Source organism: Coenobita brevimanus, chromosome 63, assembly GCF_032717465.1.
Source record: "Coenobita brevimanus isolate Jiangsu-jjx chromosome 63, ASM3271746v2, whole genome shotgun sequence".
Lineage (NCBI taxonomy): Eukaryota > Metazoa > Arthropoda > Malacostraca > Decapoda > Coenobitidae > Coenobita > Coenobita brevimanus.
In genome coordinates this window covers 35,937,253-35,948,368 of record NC_137016.1, presented here as the reverse complement: position 1 = coordinate 35,948,368, position 11,116 = coordinate 35,937,253, and the positions used below count along the sequence as shown (strand labels likewise).

General features: G+C 42.4%; 1 non-coding gene across 1 annotated transcript; it reads left to right on the top strand.

Moving 5' to 3' along the window:
• Window positions 1-1,375: 1,375 nt before the first annotated feature.
• On the top strand, window positions 1,376-1,494 carry LOC145404534 (5S ribosomal RNA). The gene has a single exon (XR_013898191.1). It is a non-coding gene; the product is annotated as a 5S ribosomal RNA (ribosomal RNA).
• Window positions 1,495-11,116: the final 9,622 nt, after the last annotated feature.

The following is an 11,116-nucleotide window of genomic DNA, read 5'->3' as shown; positions in this document are numbered from 1 at the left end:
CATATTTCTTCTGTGAATGTCCTGCACACACCTTCCACGTCCCCCATCTGCTCCAATTCATATTTGCCCAATCGTTCCTCCACTTCTCTCTTATATTCTGCCTTTTTCTCATCCCCTTGTAACCTTTCCACTCTCCTTGCAAATACTCCCTATTATTATTATTATTATTATTTGAAATGTAACAACAGTCCCCAAAATTTTCATATATTCATAAACTCTTAGATCTAAATGTACTGGTTATTTATTTTGAAAGTGATTGTTTTCGGTTGGTACAAACTCATTAATGGACAGGGTTACTGTGAGGGAGAATTTGCTGGAAGAGTACTTAGCGTACTGGCCTCTACCTATTGGTTCATTGCCGCGAAACTTGTAGGTCTGTACCCTGGCGTTCCTGCCTTTCTAAACTTTCGAAAATTCCTAGTTCCGTCCCTTTTTGAGGACACTGGGTCCTAATGGGTTCTACCTAGGTTCAGCAAAATAAGTCAGTCATCAAAATATGGAAACCGTATTCATGTGGGCTTGGAAGGTTTCACATCATATTCTCCTGAAGAGCTATCAGAAAGTCTCCCAAATAAATAGGAAAGTAAGAGATGTTAGCAAGCACCCTTAGACCACAAGAACACAACATTTGGGGTCAAATAAATCGTTAATAAATGTCAGACAGCCTCCTGATCGCCCAAAGTATACTCTGCTTGGAGTCATGTAAATCACTGATGAAGAGATGTCAGAGAGTGTCCTAGACCCACAAGAGCACTGTGAACGGTGAGTGCGTTGTTACCAAGAATGACGAGCGATGTGGTGTGAGTGTGTGTGAGTGTGGTGGGCGCCAGATGGTTGTGCAGGGCCAACTGATGACTCACGCCCACGCCACCACTCAACGCCAGGCTCCCGCAACCCACGCCAGCCACTCCAGCACGCACCTACAGGAACACAGAAATGGGCGAGTAATGTCATAAATATATTATTTCCTGCATTTTCTTTTTAGCCATCCCTTAAAGGAAGACAAAAAGTGGCTTTAGTGATAGGATTTACAAAAATGATGTATTTCAAGCTCTACAGTACATAACGAAAGGGTCATTTACAGTTAATTTTGTCTATCTCCTGACGACCTGCTTAAGCTCCCGCCACCTACACCCACACACACCTACACGGAGACAGAGGGTTAAATTAGTGATGCACTTTACAGGGATTATCGATTATTTCCTTCTTGCTAATCCCTAATAATTTTATTCACCAATGTACGGCAACATTTACCTGTTGACGACAGAAGTAGGTGGTTCGAGTTAGTAATAATGGCTGGCAAGTTTATATATATCATTCCCTTCCCTTCAGTGACGTCTTTATGAAGTATATTTTGCTATCACCAGATAATTATGCCAACAGCCATACCACATTGAGTACACCATTTCCCGTCCGATCAGCGAAGTTAAGCAACGCTGGGTCTGGTTAGTACTTGGATGGGTGACCGCCTGGGAACACCAGATGCTGTTGGCATCCCTACGTGTCAAGTGGGGTTGGTGGAGGATTAGTGCCCCTCCCTGTAAAACATTTAACTCTAAGCCCTTGGCCACCCCGTCTGAGATACATGGCGTCTGGAAATGAATGAATGAATGAAAAGTTTATATATATCATTCCCTTCCCTTCGGTGACGTCTTTATGAAGTATATTTTGCTATCACCAGATAATTATGCCAAACATAAGGAAGTTCCACAGTAGTGAAATGTTAATGAAGGCTGTATCCATCCCCCCCCCATTTCCATCCCATCATAATAAATTTTTACACAGCACGACTTATAATCCGGTAGTATGTTCTCAGGACAAACTACGTTTATAGTGGAAAATATAAATAACACAGGAGAATATCCAGGTGTAGAATGTCAAATGAATAGCCATGGAAGAGGTGCTACGAAGTTTCCTATGGCAGTAAGAAGGCTGCTCTTTATTTCGGCAGGTGAACCGAGGCCTGGATCTGGGTCCGTATTCTCGTCATTTAAATTCGTTAATCCGATGACGCATTTATATTTTGTATCTGCCTCCGGATGACTTACTTAACAACGACATTCGAACTGTGGGAGCTTGATATTGCTGTCGTCAGCTTTATTACAGGATTCTCTCTAACTGAATATAATTGACTAGCAAAACAATAAAGTCCTCGGAGTGAAGACGTTATGGAGTTTTTGCACATAGCACGTTTATTTTCTCCTGTATGTTCTCACGTAGTTTAAGTCGATATTACAAAAATATAAACAACAAACAAGGAAAATGTTGACCTTCATATGTAACTTAAATCGCTTGGGAAGAGGTGCTGCGAAATCTCTTATACCAGCAAGACCATGGGCCAAAAGCTAGTGGGCCAGGTACTGTGTAAGAGTGCTGGAGGTGCAGCCAGGCAATACAGATCAAATGCTGCCGTGCTGCTCTTCATTACACTAAGAGCTCGTACATTGTATCCTCATGAGCTTAGCAGGCTTTCTGGTTCTTCATCCTTACCATTTTATATCCGCTCACGGCACTTCGACAGTCTCTTGCATGTCACTTACGCGACCCATGTCGGTATTAAAGGCATGAATAGCATACAAGGGAATATTAGGATGTTGCTGGCAAAAGAAAGGGTGCAACAGGGACGGAAGGTTGCAGGCACACTGAGGCCAGAGATACGGAACTGGAAAGTGCTCAAGGAAGTCAAGCTGTTGCAGGAGAGTATAGAGTATTGTGAACCCTGCTGGATGGACACAAGTTAAAAGCAAATAGAGTGAGACTGAGTTATATTAGAGGATCATGCGGAAATACATGGGGAGACAGGCAAATGAGAGTTTCGGTGCTATTATGGATTATTATTATTATTATTATTATTATTATTTTATTATTATTATTATTATGATTATTATTATTATGATTATTACTTACTTACTTACTTACTTTAAAGTTGCGACATTTCAAAGGCTATTTTGCCTAGAGCCTTCAAACTTGGACAGCTTAGTCGGACAGCTGTCCACTTCTTTCTGCCAAATATGGTAGAAATCCGTCAGCCGGATCTCCGGATATTGCCCAAAATACAGAAAAGTGAGTCAGCCACATTCTCAAGAACCGTTTAAGCTCGGTAGCTGAAATTTTATTACCGGTACAGTATTGCCTTAACGCGGATGCAATGCGGAAAGGAGTCTGGTTCTAATCGGTTGATTATTCTCTCAGATAGCCTGGGATAAAAAACTGGGACTTTCTCGATATTCCGGATGTCACCTAATTTTCCATGAAGGATTAAAGCTAGAGCCACCAAACTTGGTGGACTTATAGACTATGATGACCTAAGGTGACATGCACAAGATCAGTGACCTCGACCTCTAGGTCCCTTTATAGCTCGGCTTCTTGTAGGCAATGGCTGTGAAAATTTTTCGTTATCAAAGTTGTCCTTTGACAGTTTCACAGTGTTCTAGTTATCACTGTTATCATTCGTCTGATTTTGGAGACAGGTTTACTAGCCCGTTCCCTGAGACCCAGCAGTTCTACATACTGATAACCTTTACAATACATGCCACCACCTAGGCATTAACACCCACTGTCCATATTGAATACTTGGAAGAGATGTCCCATGCAGTACTGTTGTAATGCATTGGTAATAGTGGGGGTGTTTTTACGACAAGTCGGCAGGTCTCATGGTAGACCAGTCGAGTCTGCTTTTCTGAAATTCAAATGTTGAAACGGTTCCTTGTCCCGGGCCGGGATTCGAACCCACGTCCACGGAACAGCAGACTATCTCCCTTCCGACTCGACCATCGCTTCCTCTTAACGTGCTTGGGAGTGTTAGAAGTACCTTGACGTGGTTTAGGCATGTGGAGAGAATGGAAAACGAAAGACTGATTAGGTGAATATAAGTAAGTAATATGGAAAGGCAGACCAAGGATGTGATGCTGGGATGGTTGTGTTAGTTGTGTTCGTTGGAAAAAGTGCAGCCTGATGGCGAAGGACAGGGTAACATGAGGGGGATTCGTTTGTGGCAGCGCCATCTGAAATGAAGGCGTCTGGCTAAAAACAGATGGTTAAGGAGGAACCGCAAAACAAATCGCCAAGTAAGAGGTATTTGAAAACTTTTAACCCCTGGGGAATACGGCGCCGTGCCCCCTCTTGATGTATACCATAGCAGTGGACGCATGCTGCAGGTGTATCTCACTGATTATCCCCGCTATCCCTGTGCTCAGGTATGTGTAGTGGCCGTCATCCGTGCCTGATGAGTTATACTTAACCTGATATATGCATCTTGGATCCTGAAAAAATAATTTTGTGGTTTCATTCCAAAAACCCCCTACATTTTGATGCTGTAACTCATGATAAATAAGTAACAACAGTTTAATTGCATACATTAGTATCATTTTTTAATAACAGATGATGAACAAAGGAAAAACAAATTAAATAAATTATATATACGCCATATTAAAGGTGTCCTCCATTCATAAAAAATCTGTAACAGTTGGATCTCAACTGGCTGAAGTTTGGGTGAAAACTATTCTGAGGAAGTGAATTCCAAAGCGATGCGGCTTGGAGAATAAAAGAATTTTGATAGAAGTTCTGCAGTATGACAATGTGACAGTCCAGTCATGAGCGCTACCAGATGCCCATGTAGCACGGAGAAGGGCGTGGAGGGGTGGCACAATGGCTGTAACCTCGTCTGAGCAATTGCCATAAAAGTATCTGTAAAATATGCAAAGGAGGCAACATTCCTGCTTACTTGTAGGGGAGGTAGTTCATTATTACTGCAGGGTTTGTAATAATTCCCACAGCTTTGTTCTGAATTTTGTCCAGTTGTTTTAGTGCAATCTCTCCTCATCCACCTCCACAAGGGTGAATGTATTCCAGCTGAGAGCAAACATGACTTGTAAATTATAGCCACTGCTCGTCAATGAAGTAGCTGCTCTTTCTGTACAATAATGCAAGTTTCTTTGAAGCAGTTTTAGCGAGTGATCTAACATGAGAGGTCCACCTGAGGATACTGATGAGTGAAACACCAAGAATTTCAGTCCTTTTAGAGATATGAATATCAGTAGCATTGAAGGTATTATGGGAATCATGCACCATCAGTTTATAATGAATTGTATATATTTGGTTTTCATAGCATTAAATGAGACAATGTTACTTTATCCTCATCCAGTGATCTTAGATAAATCTTGATTTATGGAGACTGATGTAATGAGTTGCAGGATAGAGATAATGAACAAGTACAAGTGTTTGAGTATGAAGCAACTGCGAAGTGTTGAGTCATCTGCATATGAGCGAATGGAATTACAGGTGATAGATAAGAAATCATTAATACGAATTAGGCATAAAGCTGGAGCCAGAACTGATCCTTGTGGCACGCTGGCATTAATCAAGTGGAAATTATAACACGAATATACATCATCTACTTTTATCTTTCCATTGCTGAAATATGAGGAAATCAGTGGAACAAAAGATGATAGGCCATATTAAGGGAGTGTGGATAGCAGGAAACGGTGCCACACTCTGTCAAAAGCTTTGGAAATATCAAGGGTTGCAGTCTGGGTTACTCTATGGTGATCAACTAACTGATGGATGACTTAAGAGACTGAGTATATCAACTTTGGCTCTTTCGTCGGGAAAGCTACTGTCTGTCATTAATTAAGTTGTTGGATTCAAGACATTTAACAATGTGCTTCTTAACCCGTCACGTCCCGAGGTTTTCCGCACCTCCGACATCCCCCAGTCCCGAGGTATTTTCGATTTTTTTTTTTTTGGCTAAAACCTCCGCTTTTGGTGAGAAACATCGAAAATTCATAGAGAAATCGCTCACCTGAGGTTTAAAATACTCAATCCAGGTAGGAGTTCCTCCTTACATGACTGGGTTTTCTATCATGCTGGCACCAAAGAAAACGAGTTCTATGGGAGGGTAACTATTTTATCCACTCATAAACGGTATTTATTTATTTACTTGGTAAGAATTTATATGTAGTACAAGAGTATATTGGTTTTCAAACAGTTATATAGGCATTATAAGCATTGTTTCACTCACTGACTCAACCCCATTCATGACCTTTTTTTTCCCACATTACCTGATCATCATTTCTGACTCTTTCTTCCTCTAATGCTATGTAAACCTTGTCCTCCACATTGTCATCGATTGGGGAATCATTCTGGCCCTGAATGTCTTTATTGGCCAGGTCACTGGTAACAGGTGAATTGCCGAGACAATGGCGTGAGGAGGGGAGGGGGAAGGTTATGCAGTGTAAGGCATTGTCCCTGCTTGGCATCTTGTAGAGGAATACAGGAAGGTGTTCCGTGTATACATACGAAAAATCACCCGTGAAAATTGAAAATTGTGCAAATTAGGGACCTTGCAATTGCACGACGTACCGGTACGTCGCCGGGACTGGCATATGCAAATCATTGCAATGTACTCATACGTCGACGGGACGGGGCGGGTTTATTACAATCTCAAATACTTTACCAAAAGAAGACGTGATAGATATTGGTCTGTAATCAGAAGGGTTAAAGGAATTTCCTTTCTTAGGAGCTGGGTGGATATTGACTTCTTTCCAAGAATTAGGGAATGAAAAAGTACGGATGCATAGTCTGAATAATTTAGCTACAATCTCAAATACTTTACCAAGAGAAGATGTGATAGCTATTGGTCTGTAATCAGAAGGGTTAGAGGTATTTCCTTTCTTAGGAACTGGGTGAAAATTGATGTCTTTCCATGAATTAGGGAATGAAAAAGCATGCATGCATAGTCTGAATAATTTAGCTACAACAGAAGCAAGTTCTGGGGAACATTTAAAAAAAAAAAAATTGGAGGAATTCCATCTAGACCTGCAGCTTTGTTGGCTGGTAAATTATCTAGTTTGTAACTTAAGTGCAGCAATTTCGGAAGAGTCAAGTTCTAGTACAGGGACATTCTGACTAACTTCCTCTATGGTAGAATTTGTGGCAAACGTACTAGCAAGGAAGTTTGCTTTTCCATGTGGGTCATTTTTTAATGTTTCCATCTGAAGAATTTAATGGGGGAATGGGTGATGACTTGTTAAAGTTCTTATTGAAACAATTCAGAGTTGATCAGAATATTCTATTGTCATTAGGATTATTTAATAGTTTGGATGCTTGGCTGTGACGAAAGTTTGACTTAGTTGGATTTATTGCTGCTTTTGCATGGTTTATCTCAAATTTAAATTGACTGAGGGATTCATATATATATTTTTTTAATTTTAAGTAAAGGACTTTTGGGTTGCTGCTCTGGTACAATTGCTGTCAAACCATCTGGGGGAGTCCGATCTTTTGGTAAATTGCTGACAGGGTATAAACAATACCATACCAGCTTGTATTAAGTCAATAATGTGGGACTCGGTAAAATTGATGTCAATGGAGAAGAAAGATTGCCATGGAATATCAGCAAGATAATTTCTAAATCAATCTCAGTCTGCCCTATCAAAGTGCCATCTGGCCATCCTGACTGGTTCAGAATGGGGAGGTTTGGAGTAGACTACTAATGAGGCTTTGATGAGACTGTTGTCGGAGGATCCAAGTGGTGACAGCAAATCTGGGTTATTTGTCAGCAATAGGTCCAAGAGATAGGTGCCATGATCAGAATTATCTGGTATTCTGGTTGGTTGTTTTACCATTTGCATGAGATTAAACGATTCTGCACACAGCTCCCATTCAAGACCAGTATTGTCAGCCCTGGCAGAATGTAATAACCACTCTACATTATGGACGTTAAAATCACACAAAATGGTAAGTTCAGTGGTAAGCTTGAGGTTAAAGTTGGTCAACTGTGTGGTTATGGAGTCATATGTGCTGGATTCTGAAGAACCACTGGGGATATGATAAACTATGCAGATATATTTAGTAATATTTAGGTAATTTAGTTTGTATAAAGAATAATCAAAGTTAGCAAAAGTGAAGTTCAAAATAGTGTCAACTGTATGTTCTGATTTGATAAAACAACAGGTGCCACCCTTGTTATGGAAGTTTGTGAGGAAATGGTAACCCGGAAAACAAACTGGGAATATGTCAGTAGAGGAAGAAACTTGGGTTTCTGTGAGGAATAGGGTTAGAGGGAATACAGATTGCAAGAGAAGGTGAACAGAATTCTGATCGGTACTACGACCACTGATGTAAGTAAAATTTAACCTGCTGCGTCCTGTCAGCGTATGGGTACGTCAGAACTTTTTTTCACGCTGACACCTGTCGATGTGCCAGTACATTCTGCAATCGTGAACTCTGTCATTTGCACATTTTTCAAGTTTCGCGGGTGATTTTTGGTAGGCATCTGTGGAAGACCTTCCTCTACCTGCCACCAGGCGGTGACACTGCCTGACCCTGCGAGACCCGGCCCCCGCACGCCATTGTCTCGGCAACTCACCTGTTAGTAGTGACCTGGCCAGTAAAGACATGTCGTGCCATGGTCTCTCTGATGATGAAATTCAAGGCGAGAGTGATTCCCCAGTCAATGACGATGTGGAGGACAATGATTACGTGGTGCCAGAGGAAAAAATGAGCCGAAGCGATGAGGAGGTAATGTTGCCAAGGAAGGTGCAGTATGTTGATGTGTTCGGTGAGTGAAACAACACTTATATCACCTATATTATTCTGTGAAAACCAATATATACTTGTACTACATATAAATTCGTACCAAATGAACAAATATCTACCTATTCTGAGTGGTTTGCAATAGTTACCACTATCAGCAGCGCAGCTCCAGAGAAGACAGTAACAGATGTTCAAAGAGACACCTGTAGGTGGTGGCTCAATCGGTAGAGAGGCGGCCTGCAGTCCTAACGGACCCAGGTTCAAATCCCAGTTGGGACAGGGAACAGTTTAAGGATTTGAATTTCATTAAATCAGGCTTTACTGATCTACCAGAAGACCCGCCGACATGTCGTAAAAATACCCACGGCTAATACCGATACACCAGTCCTGTATGAGACAGCCCTAGCATGTATTCATTATGGACGGTGAGTGTTAGCGCCGAAGTGGTGACATGTAGAGGTGTAGGGTATGTAGGACTGCTGGGCCTTGACAGCAGGCTGTGAAACCTATGCCCAGAGTCGGACACATTAAAAACAAAAATTATAAGCTCAGGTGAGCACTGTTTTGGGTATTTTCCAATGTTTCTTTAAAAGGTGGAGGGTTGAGCCAAGAAAAAATTTTCAAAAATCTGCCGGGATTGGGGGGGAGGGGTCATTGGTGAAAAATCAGCCGACAGGTGGCGGGTCAAGGCCAAACCTGTACTCCTCCTCTGACGAGACGAGCACACTGTTTGCAACAACCACTGTTGGCACAGTCTCTTGACTGCGACCAGGAGGGCCCTGTGCCGCCAGCCCTACCCTGCCGGTGGTGGCAATCCGAAATGCCACCGAATTTGCTGATTATACTGCAGTGACCATTGCTATGAGAGGATGGAAATAGCTGTGATATCTAATGTGCATGAAGAGTGGTGTAGAGAGTTGGAGGAAGAGGTATTATGAGAGCATGCTGGCCTACTCTCTGTGTTAATGAAAACAGCGAAAATGTTCTGCAAAGGAAGCTGGCAAGGAATAGGTCCTTAGGGCTGGTGAAACGGGAGCTCCAGCTCTCCCTGTCACCAGCTTGCCATGCATCTTGGGAGTACCGCCCTGTTCGACTGGTGCTACAGAATACAATAATATTATAGTGGCATCACTGAAGTTGTTGCAATTGCTGTAGCAACAACTGGTTTATAGTGATAACAGTAGTGACAGCAGTGGAATTCAGTGTGTTATGCATTTTAACCAGACACAATCTGACACCAAATGAAGCCGGTTATTACGTTACCTGCGGTGCCGGCCACAGTGTCCAGGCAGCGATGGCTGCGTTGAAGGCGGCCAGTGCCAGACATCTCAGCGTCCGCAACTGTACAGGGACGTGCACTAGGCCAGGCACCAGCATCACCATGCCCACACCCGCCACCACACCACCACCCACACTCCCGCACACCACCCACACCCACCGATCCACACCACCATTTTCAGGCTGGAATACAAGAAAACATTACTGTTTCAGTCTGCCAGCTTGTTACGGAGAGGTTTGCTGTTGACTCACAAGTAAACCTACCTAACAAATCCATTATGATTATCTAGGTACTGCTTAACACAAATGTGGTACTGAATAATATTTATACATCACACTACAGTTATCAAAACCGTCTTTAGTACGTTCTTTCTGCTGCTACTCCATACCACTAAGATTGATGTAAGCGTAATTTTATTCTGCTTGTACATTTTAATGTTTCGTACTCTATGAACTGATATACAACTGCTAAAAATACACGCAGTATTGTTTGACCAGTTCAGTTCAAAATTTTGTACTCTGTGTTTACTGCAGGTGACTATAATCGCTTGTAATGCAGGACCACACTGTAGGATCCCACCTGCCTGCCGTCTGGTGGTGGTGGCGGCGGCACTAGGATGAGAGAGAAGAGCCCCTCACCGCTACACCGACACTGGCATCCCTCACCCTCACCCTTGCCCTCATCCACCAGCTCACACGCATCCACATCACTCTTGCCGCCATCCTCACTCAGCTCCACACGCCCGCACGCCCACACCCATCCACTTCTGGAAATATAATGGGTGTTGAATGTTCTCAAACAACAACAATAAAAATAACTACAGCTCCTACAACCACTGTACTCCTACCCCACCCCTCCTCCTCCTCCCCTCCTCCTCCTCCTCATTCTCCTCCTCCTCCTCACACTACTACTACTACTACTACTATTAAATAATAATAATAAAAATAATAATAATAATTATAATAATAATAATAATAATAATAGTGGTAGTAGTAGTAGTAGTAGTAGTAGTAGTAGTATCATTAATGTTTATTATTATTATTATTATTATATCATAGACAATGACATAAGAGCAACCTCGGTCTCTAGCCGGGCAGACCCATCAACCGCAGGTAAGCAACTGTTCCAGCAGGGCCGTCCTGCGCGGTGAAACGAAGTTTCCTTGAGTTAGACAGGGCCTCACCGCAGAAAGGGACAGGCCAGTATGTGGAGGTTTGGTTTCCAGGTGGTCGCCGCATTTGCATCTCTCTAACTAGTTATCAGGGGCAAAACGGCATGCTGCACATCATCCTGTTATATGGTTAC